General features: G+C 36.0%; 1 long non-coding RNA gene across 1 annotated transcript; it reads left to right on the plus strand.

The window, feature by feature from the left end:
- The first annotated feature begins 202 nt into the window (after nucleotides 1–202).
- Nucleotides 203–9,790, plus strand: LOC107313837. The gene is made up of 4 exons (XR_001555212.2): nucleotides 203–324; nucleotides 7,871–7,917; nucleotides 8,687–8,778; nucleotides 9,474–9,790. It is a non-coding gene; the product is annotated as an uncharacterized LOC107313837 (long non-coding RNA).
- The last annotated feature ends 1,474 nt before the right edge of the window (nucleotides 9,791–11,264 follow it).

Here is an 11,264-nt window from a genome sequence, read left to right on the forward strand (position 1 = left end):
TTTTTTTTTTTTGTTTGTATGTTTGTTTGTTTCCTGGTGGGATGTAATATTGTGCCACTTTGCATGGTATAACCAGCACTGAAGCAACTACAGTCATAACATTATCCTAAGAAAACCAATATGGTTGTTGTCTGTGCTCCTCTCAAGATATAGTTCAAGTATAATTTAGTGTTTGTAACCAAATCTGATTATTTTCAGAGGCGAAAGGCAACTGAAGTCTGAATGTGGTCCTGTGGGATGAAACCTTGGAGCCCTTCAGGCTGCTTGAAGTTTGTTCATTGATCTAACTGGAGACTTCTACTTATGTGTTTTCAGAAGAATGAGGTAAAAAGTTAAAAGGTAGTCTCAGTCTAACCTATGCCGTCAGTGAGTGTACAGTGTTCACTGCAGCTGGAATAGGCAGCAAACAGAACGTGTGAAAGGATTAACCTTTAGGATGAATTAATTAATATGGCATGTGTAGCAGCATGATATAGATGCTACAATTTACATCAAGAAAAAAGGCCACAGACAGATGTTTTTCAAGTGCTTTCACAGCTATACATGTATGTGTGTCAGGAAATAACCTGACAGCAACAAACAGTGGAAATGTCTTTATATCCAGATGAAGTTCATGGCAAAATGTGTTCCAGCCTTATTGAATATTGATAATTAGAAAGTCAAATCAATGTTCATTAAAGACAATTGTACATCCACAATGAATTCATATAGATATTACGTATGCATGTACGTATGCGTAAGTGTACATGTACATACTCATATATATATACACTTCCCTTCTCAAAAATAAATAAATAAAAATTGAAAATGTCTTGGTGCCAAAATATGATGTCAGAACCATCTCTGCCCAGCAAAGCAAATGCTCAGGTTCTGTTGGCATGATAAAAATGCTCATGGAAGAACTGAAAGTTAAATTGTTTATTTGGTAATTTATAACATTGGGTTTGTTTAAGAAGGGTGGCCTTAATCTGAACCAAATAAGATCATGTATTAATATTTTTATTTTTACTAACAGCAGATTTTTGAAAACAAGACAGTTGTTTGGAGCATGGATACTAGCTTTAACAGATGAAAATGGAGATTAGTCAACAAAGAAGGCTAAGGTTGGCTGGGGCCCTGGGCAGCCTAGTCTAGTATTAGATATGGAGGTTGATGGCCCTGCATGCATCAGGAGGGTTGGAACTTGCTGATCCTTGAGGTCCCTTCCAATGCAAGCCATTCTATGATTCAGTGACTGGTGTGGACTGAACATTTGAGCATAGTGTTTCTGCCTTTTATGGGTCATTGCATTGTCAGTGGCACTGACTCTTACTGAACCTATAATCCAGTGCCACATCATTTTCTTCAGGATGTTCCTTTGGCTTGTCTCTTCCCAGCTTAGTGTGAAAGATTATAAACAGGAGTATTGCTTAGCTTTAAGAGGGGACTGAGCAGGACTATCTCTAAATACCAATATAGCTACTGTGAAGCGATAAAAAAGGAGAGGTACTGCAACATATTGGCTAAGGGGTTTATGTTATCTGCATCACTGGAGACCTCTGAGAATGTGGTCTCTCAGGAGGGTGAGGGTGTCGTTACTTCAAGAGGTACCCCACTAACTTTCCAGGTCTGTTTCAGTGATGTTGCTGTAAATACACATGGTACTGGGACTATATGCTATATGCTATGGTTTAAAACTGAACAGATGGCATCAGAGGCACTCAGAACCAAAAGGAAGAATAGCTATAGCACATAGCAAAAGCAAAAACTGCTTATTTACTTGTATTTTATGCACATTTCCCTATTATTTTTAACACTGGAAAGGAATGAGGTAAATAGAAGAGAAATACAAAAGAATCTGTTTATCTTTCGGTGAAGAATACCAGAAAAAATAGATACAAATTAAAATACATTGATTAGATTAGTAAGTAGTTTGACAATAACTAACATATAATTCTCTCCTATGTTTAAAAATATCTTTGAATTAGTTTTACAAATAATTCATGAGATACAATTTCTCGTGAGCATTTTAAAATATTTAAAACTCCAGAGCTGCTGACTTGCTTTGGTGGGGTACAAAGGTCATGCATTTTCTTCTGATTTAGAGATCTTTACTTTAAGTGCCATGTTTTCTGCATAATATTTGTGCCAAAGACAAAATTTGTCATTAGCAATGATTTTTTATTATGTGTAAATTTATCTGCCCTTAAATAATTATAAATAATAAATAAATGTCCTTAATAAATCTATCTGCTGTGAGTGCATGGACCAAGTCTACCAATAAAGGATGATTTAATTCAGTATAAATTCTTAGGCAAACTTTTTCAGCTCTCTTTAGTTGTTTAACAAAGCCCATCTGAATATTTTGAGATAAATTTTGCTGTACTTGAAACAAATGAACTTGGCTTTAAGCTAGCAGAACCTAACTTTATCTCTTTGAGATAGTTCTCATTTTAATTTGAATTTTTGGCTTGTACAATGAAAACTGTGCACAAAGCATTTAAAAAACAACATTCGCATGATTTGTAAGGATTAGTACTCCTGTGAAATAAAATAATTTAAACAGAGATATATTTACATCTGTTTTTCTAAATATATATATCAGATTTATCTTCCCATTCACTGAGGGCTTTGTAACATCAGAAATGATAGATGAGATGCTTTTTAAGATGCAGCCAATGAATGTGAGTTCAGTGATGGTGCTGATTAAATCAAAAAGAAAAAACAACAGTAACAACAAGGTAAAGAGGTAGTAAGGATGACATAATGTTAGAGGAAGTAGTAGAATATAAATTATTTCTTTTTGTCCCATCAGGGGCACAAGACCATAAAACCATTACACAGATGATCCTCTTGAGCGAATTTTTATTTATTTCTTTATTGCCATTTTTTTTTTTTCATGTACTATTTTGAAACTGATAGAAACTATGAAAATGTGGTAACCTGTTTTCAGAAGTTCTAGTATTACAAGCAAGAAAAGAGTTATTTTCATTTGAAGTGCTGTCCAGCAAAATGCCGAAACTGAGACAAAGGCAAGCTAAGCTTAGCTTTATAATGAGAAACTGTAACAATTTTCAGTGGAGGACACACATATAGTAGCATATAGAAGCACACGTATAAGTTGCATTTTATGAAGTGAGAACAGCTACAGCCCTGGGCTTCTCCTGAGGGGGATCTCTAGACCTGCTCCAAAACAGGGCTTTTCTAGGCAACAGGGGTCTTGTGCTGTGTGCCTAGAGAACCTCCTGCCCTCCTCCTGCAGTGACCTTGGTATACACAGAAATAATTGTTCTCATTTTTCCCTTTTCTCTACATTCATGCTTTTTTTTTTTTTTTTTTTCCTTTTTTTTTTTTTTTTTTTTTTTTTTTTTTTTTTTTTTTTCTCCTCAAATACATTGGTTGCTTCAAATGTAATGCCTCCTATTTTCCACTGAATCTACAACAGGTAGAATGAACACAATGGCATTCTTTGATAGAATAAATTTGTAGCTACAAAACACTGTTTTTCAGCAGATTCACCACCATTAGCTCTGTATTTTTGCCAGCAATGAAAAGAACCAACATGCCACACTTATACAAATTGGCACCAGTGGTGGTAACTCAGCGTTGCTCTCACCATTGTTGAAACGTACCACTCATTGTGCTCAACATCCACTGGTTGTTCTCTATAAGCATTCAGCAAGTAACCATTAATGTCACTTGGTATATTTTTTTCTTCATAGGGGAATTCAGTTCCATGCATTTGCCTCATGCATGCTTTCATGTCAGATGCCATTTTGTCAGAGTGCCTCTCTGCTGTGAGCTGCTGCATGGCTATAGAATGTAATAGAATATTGGTGGGAAGGCTCAGTCACTACTGTTATGCCACCAATATCCACCTCTATAGAAAACATTACTTTTGGAGCATATGTTTTCCTGAGACATTAACATTTTGGCTGCAAAAAAAAGCCTACTTGTGAACTGGCTGTGTCCAGCAGTGGACAGCCTCAGCCTCTTGCAGCTCCCCTTGCATTTCTAATGTCTTTGGAAAGGACACTCAGTACCTTTGGCAGGCTGACGTCTCCAATTTAAGTTATGTAAGACAGGTAAGAATGTCCTTTGTAGGATGGAGTAAGTGTATTTCTGACTATTGTTTAGATCTTAAATAAAAAATCACAAATTACCTTTATTTTGGGTATCTTAACATCTTGATTTAGAAATGGTTTTATTATTTCCCACTTTTTTTTTCTTTTTCTTTTTTTCTTCCTTAACCAGTTCGATAGAATGTCAGAGGAAGCTGACAGGACTGCTGTGCTTCCTCACCAATGGTTTCTTCTCTATTTGAAGACTTATTTTTTTTTCCACTGATCAAACTTAGCTGAATGCTAAATATGCTTGCTACCAGCCTGGCTGAGCCTCAGCTGGTTCTTGAGAAATGAAATGCTGAGAAGTCCTATAGCAAAACCTGAGGTTATTCTGTTCTCATTGGACCAGGGTTGTACTTGGTATTCTATTGTTTTATGATAATTTTATCCTGAGTAGCTTGCAGGTTCGGCACAGGACTCAGTCAAAATTAGTGTTTCCAATTCATAATTAGAGAAGAATGTGAACTACGATAAAAAATTTAAATAAATTATTTGGAATGTGCTTCATTGCATTGTTTGTGAAATCGCTTTCAGACTCTTTACAAGCAGCTTTTCTCTGAGTTCCTGCTTAGATTTCATGCAAAGCATATTCATTTATCTACAAATGAATCCTAATGAGGAGCCTTTCAGGTTCTGATATATGCAAAAGATTTCTGGAGAAACTGAAGCCTGCTCACATATAAAACCCATCTTACAGTGTTTCAGCGGTGGCTCCTCTGATACCAAAAATGAATTTTTCACATCTGACTCCTCAAAGCAGTTGCTAGCTTAGTAATAGTGTTTCAGCACCTGCAAATGCCTTACTAGAAACACTTTCATGATTCTGCCGCACGCCTGACCAAGACTCACTTGCTGCAAAAATCTTTGGGATTTTCTCTGCAGTCAATTTTACACTGCGTAACCCAATCTATCTCAAATGTTCCCATTAATATAACAGTACAGCCTGAATTTTCTGTACATTTTGAAATAGCTACAAGGATTAGAATGGAATTATATTTTTGTTACGGTGGAAATTAACATTCCCAGGAATGTTTGAGAAATTGCACCTTTTATTCCTATAGAAGTTACTGAATGTGGTTTGATTGCTGCTATATTTACACCTACTTTTTTGCTTATGGAATTTGTTGTACTTAATGGTATGATAGCAATACAAGGATGTGGACAAATATAAAAAGAGATGTTACTTACTTCTATACATTTATTGATTGATATTGTAAATCAAATGCAACGTTTCTTTGTAGTTTCATAAAGATTTATTTCCACCTTTTTCCAAGTACTTGCTGTCCAAAACACTATTTCATGAGTGGTCAACTAACTTTAGGAAAAAAAGACAAGTAGTACTTCAAGACATACTGACCAAAACTGTTCCATTGCATGTAGTTGTTGCAGAAGAAAAACATTTTCCCTGCACCTGCCAAATCATGATGCAGTTCTAGCAGAGATTAAAACTGTAAATAGAATTCTATTGTTAAAAGGTGAGAAAGAGTAAGCTCTGCCAAAGCATAATATCCCTGCCAACTTACTTAATGAAAACTGTTGAGTTTTTCAGTGCAAAGCGAGGTGTAAATGTTTTTGCTGTTCAAAGCAGAGGATGTCCACTGTCTTCTTAAAATAGACAGACCTCTAAAAGTCTTTATCACATAGTTATTTCCATGTTGAATTATAATTAACTCTGTGCATTTGTTAGTATTTTTGATCATTTACTTTTAGGTGGAAGGTTTGTATCCCTCTATCCAGTATGAAGAGCTGTTCAGATTCTCCTCTTTTCTGATGAAAATTACTGGTAAATAAAACAATTGGTGTCACCACTCTTACAGCCAGATTGTTTTAAGAAAAGGATGGCTGCTGCTAATGGTTGTGAGCAGCTTTGTGCATGTGCTTTCAGTAAATCTTTGTTTATCTGAATTGGGGGACCTTTGTGTTACTATCGTAGAGGGAATATCAGTGTTCCAGATGACCAGATATTTCCAGTCTGGCTAGCAGGGTGGAATTTTTTCATTGTGTAGGTCACTGCAGATTCCTTTTCTGGCTTTTCAAGGCTTTGATGAACATGGCAAGGATCATTCCCCATCTTTTCAGCCAAGCTGTGGTCACTGTCTTCTAACTTTATCACATTTCCTTGTTAAAGGGAGAACTGGGCATGATTTTGCCTCTTGATTCTCTTGCTATTGCACAAGTCCCATAGGAGCAGAAGCAGTAATGTGCTCTGCAGAGGTGATAGTCTGCATGATCTATAACCCATGCTGTTGAAGTGCTCACTGAATGACAAGAATGGATGCATCCTGGCACTCCCTCTGTGCTGCAGCTTGCCCTTACGCATCTCAAGGTTTTAATCTCTGCTCCAAGAGCCAAACTGCCTGTAATATACTACCTTTTTTTTTTTTTTTTTTCCTTTTTTTTTGTCACTTCCATTGTCTCTTGCATATAATTCAATGTCACTTGAACATATAGTAGAGGTAGGCTTTCTACCTGAACTTTTAAGGAGACACTCTCAAAAATACTTAACTATTTTATATTTATATTCAAATCTATATACAAATAGTGTATGTGTTTGTGCATTCATGGTGGGTACCTTTAAAAACAAATAAATAATTATTTCCACTGCCCATGCTTACTCTATGACAAATCTCTGAGCCTGCTGCTTGCTTGCTGAACTGATATTTATTCTTCAGTACCACCCCTTCTTTTAATAGATACTTACTGGGAACTGCATTGTTAGAGGAAAATTATGAAAGAAAACTAATGATAGTTAGAGCAAATTATTACCTGCCAATTTGCAAATCAAATTAGCAGTCATACATGATGTTTTGGCTTGTAGATGGAAAGAAAAACAAACAAACAAACAAAAACAAAAACACAGAGTAGGGAAAAATATAGTAATCAAAATTGACAAAATTATGTGCCAAACAAAAATTGGGAAGGCATAGTGGTAGTCAAATGTTTTCCAAGCTGATGAACACAATACATTTTAATTAAACTGAAATAATGAATGATACAATAAGTGGTGAAAAACAGTCATCATGGTTTACACATTTTGTATCTGCTTTTCCATTTCAAATAAGTACCATCGTATTAAATGGGACAGGAGAAAGAGAAGTCAAAAAACACTTTTTATCTGTGAGAGATACTAGGATGAAGTAATGTGGTCCATTATGTCTTAGGGTTATAAGCATACAGCTCAAGTTTTTCTCTTGTTTCTTTGTCAATTAAAAAGAAACAAGAGAAAAATCCATACATTCTTTCCTACTATAGTTATTGTGAAGAATTTGTCTGGATATTTTGCAAATACACTAGAGATCATTGCATTTAAGAAGTGGTGTGCATATATGTCAGGGACTTGGAAATCTGCATTTTAAGGTTTGTAAATATAAAATTGTTCACTATTAAATAAGCTGTAAAAACAACAGTGTTGCAGAATACTGTAAAGGGAAAACACAGAAACAATGGTTTATATGGGCTTCATAAGGTAGGACTTAATTTTTCCTATTTGAGAATATTTTGTGTTGCTTGAGTGATTGTTCTGTAGGTGCTTGTGCTTGATGAATTGATTCAGCACATCCCAACTATTATCTTCTTCTTTTCTACACACCGAATCTTAATAGATTTGCATTAGTAACTGATGACTTTTTGCTGTTAGTTGTGCTGGCAAAGGGTGATTTAGGAGAGGATCACATTCTAGAGCATGGCCTATGGCATATGGTAATTGGGTAATAAAGCATGGCTCTGTCAGTAGGAAATATAAATGCTGCCATTCCCTGTTTTTGCAGTTCTTCAGCAAGCTTGTAGAAGTGAAGCAGCCAATACACTTCAGCAAGTAAGTTGTTTTTTTCTTTTTTTTTTTCTTTTTTTTTTTTGTTGTTGTTGTTGGTTTTTTTCCTATGTTTACAGTGTTTAATTGTGGATTGCTTTCAAGTGAGGTGATTTGATTGGTCCTGTGGGAGAAGTAAGACGACTAATATTATTTAGGTCTAAATGTCACAGTTTCTCATACTCTGTATTTTATGTGCTGGAAGTATATCTGCACAGCCATTCACATTCACATTCACATTGGAGAAGCCTCTTCTCCAATGATCAGATATAAGTGCTAACATGTAAACACTTCAAAGAGGAACTCTTGAGCAGGTAACTAGATAATAAATAACAATTCCATTATTCAACAATAACCAATTTCAACAATTGATTCAACAGTAGCAGTTCCAAGAATTTAACAGTCACGTACCAACTGACTCCAACTTCTCACCACTTTGTGTCTGAATGTACTTCACAAATCCCTGTCTCAATAATGCCAGCTCTCTCTGTGCCCACGTTACACTTAATCCTTCCTTTGATTTCCTCTGTTAGCACTTCTGGATCCTGCTCATGTTGCTTGGCTCATCTCACAACATTGCTCGTCCCTCTTGTTGATTCCCTCTTTCTCTATTCCACTTTTCAAACCTGGGCTGGAGGAGACATTCATATGTCAGGCCAGAGCTCATGGATGCTGAATAACCTGTTAGTTCTTCAAACAGCACAAGTAATGCTAAACTCAGTATGCAGCCTCTCCTTCTGCAGGGCACTCACTTGAAATTTTTTTTCTCTTTCAGGACAGAGGAGAATGTCTTTTCTTCACCCCTCAGGGAAAAGGCTGGTGTTCATCTGGATCTCACCCTGCTGTGGGCGGCTGGGCTGTGCATAGGTATGTGGGTTTGGATAAAGCCTTTGGGACTCCTCTATTGAAAAGAGTCACACCTGCACAACAAGATCAAAAATATATGAAGAGGAGAGGGAAAGGAAAAGGTGGTAATACAGGAACTTAATTTCCTGGGGATTGAAAGTTGAAACACAGACTGCATGTCACCAATATATTAGATTTCCTTCATGTTCTGTAAGATATTTTTTTAAGAAAGTGGCCAAAAATGAAAAGTAGGACTGAAAAGTTTCTGTGTAAGAGCAATTTCAAAGTCTGTCCTTTAAACATTTATGAAGAGAAACCAAGAGACTGCACAGAAAATTCAGACTGTGCAATTCTACATCAACTGACTATTTTCAGGTGAAATGTCTCAGCATACTCTCATTTCAGACTACAATCTCTTTTTCATAATCACTGTTAATCCATAATATACATTTATGGCTATTTATTTATTTATTTAAAGAATATCACGACAACAATCATAATTAACATTTAGACACAGTAAATGACGTGATAAAGTATTATCCCCTGAAGGAAATTGTGAGATAACACTCAAAGCTACATACTTAGTTTGTAGGAAGCACATACTAAGTATTAGGAAGTAGAAAAATTGACTTCACTCACTCCAGGTATCTTGATTACTTAATTTTGTAGTAAGGTAAACCAGGGTTATGATGTTTGTTTTTTTATTTCACCCATAGATGATGTCCTCTACAACAGCAGATGATGCCCATTTGAATTTTGCTTAGTCTACATGCTTGAAAGTCATTTGACAATATCAACTTGAGATTTCAATATTGGATATTAAAAACACAAACAAAGCATAACAGTGTTTTATATTGTAGGAAACTCTATCTGATCAATAATGTATCCCTTCTTAATTATTCAATGTTATTTAGTGAAAATTTTATGCCTACTGGAATATTAATATGATATAACAACTGTAAATACTCCCATTTTAATTAAAATACTTTGAGAAAATCTTGATATGTGGATAGTCAGGAGAAAGCAAAGTATTTTATCAAAGTACAAAATAAAGATGAGGAATTATAAAACTACCAAGAAATTGTAGGAAAATTATACTTATAAATAATGTACCTTTATTTCTTTCTAATTTTATATAAGAGTCTTGTAACTAAGACAATTCTAAAAGAATCCTATTCTCTGTTTATTTCTCACATACTATGCACAAAGTTTTTATTTCTGGAAGCTTTTAAGAATAGAATATGATCCTACTTAGTGTTAAAGAATGTCCATTTCAGACCTTGTATAATCAGATTTTACTTTAAACTGGAAAAGGATGTTCCAAATGGAAGATGTTCCAGCTGAGGTATTCCCGCTAGAACCCATGAATGTATTAACCAGGGTAATGGCATTGCTGAGCAGACATCCTTCATAGTGTGGAGGTGCTTTACTTCCACTGTAGGCTGCAGTCTGCTGCTGTAATCCTGGAATTGCTGCTCCTAGGTAGCAAAAATACCTCTGTTTCCTGCAGAAGGGGACCTCATTGCAGGGCTGTAAGGGTTGCATCCCCCTCCCTCTCCTGGCAGGTCTTTGACCACAGCTGCCCTTGCTGCCTGGGCTGGCATGGAGCAAGGAACTGAGAAAAGAAAGAGCAAAGACATTTCCCAAAAGGAGACATAACAACTTTTGCAGAACTTTTTAAACTTCTATTCCTCAATAATAATGTTAATAAAAACAAATAAATAAATAAACCCAAAACAACCACTCCCTCCCCCAAAGAACTAACTAAATATCCCTGCAGCACGAGAGATAAGGGAAGCTTACAAGATAGAGAGACGTGAGATATTTTATGAATACTGTTAAATGTGTGAACTTGTACTGTCCTTGGAGTAATAATCTCAGACAAATTGGAAATATATCTTGTCAAGTGATGCTTTCAGTAAGGTGTACAGCTAGCCAAAATATACGGAATCTGTGCCTCCCAATACTCTGTGAGGACCACCTTGGGTAGTACCTCATTAAATCGTCCCACGTTGAGGTTAGTGCTGCATGGGGCTGTTCCTGAGATTCATGCATGCTGAGCAGGACTTACAGCAGTGTGAAATATGACAGGGAAAAGAAGGAATAAATTCATTAGACAGCAGATAACAATCACAGAAGCAAATGCTAGAGAGAAAAGCTGGGGGAGTAGAGGGTGGGATGGCGGGGAGTAGACTGTATTTCCCCCTTCTCTATTTGAATATATTGCTGTTCTCTTGCTAGAAAATGGCCCTTTCACTGTAGCTGCACCTTATCTTCACAGCTTCATGTTTCAAACTGTCAAAATGTAATAGGCCTTACTGAACTGTTACTGGTGGATAAGAGACGATGCTTAAAAACCAGAACAAAATAAAGCAAAAAGAAAATGAGTATTCCTCTCACACAGGTAGCAGCAAAGCAAAAGCCAAACCAACTTAAAATAGCAGATGTTATTAATGATGCCACAGAGTAATCAGAGGTATCCAAAGCAAGGTAAATTGAACTACCAC

Source organism: Coturnix japonica, chromosome 4, assembly GCF_001577835.2.
Source record: "Coturnix japonica isolate 7356 chromosome 4, Coturnix japonica 2.1, whole genome shotgun sequence".
Classification (NCBI taxonomy): Eukaryota; Metazoa; Chordata; class Aves; order Galliformes; family Phasianidae; genus Coturnix; species Coturnix japonica.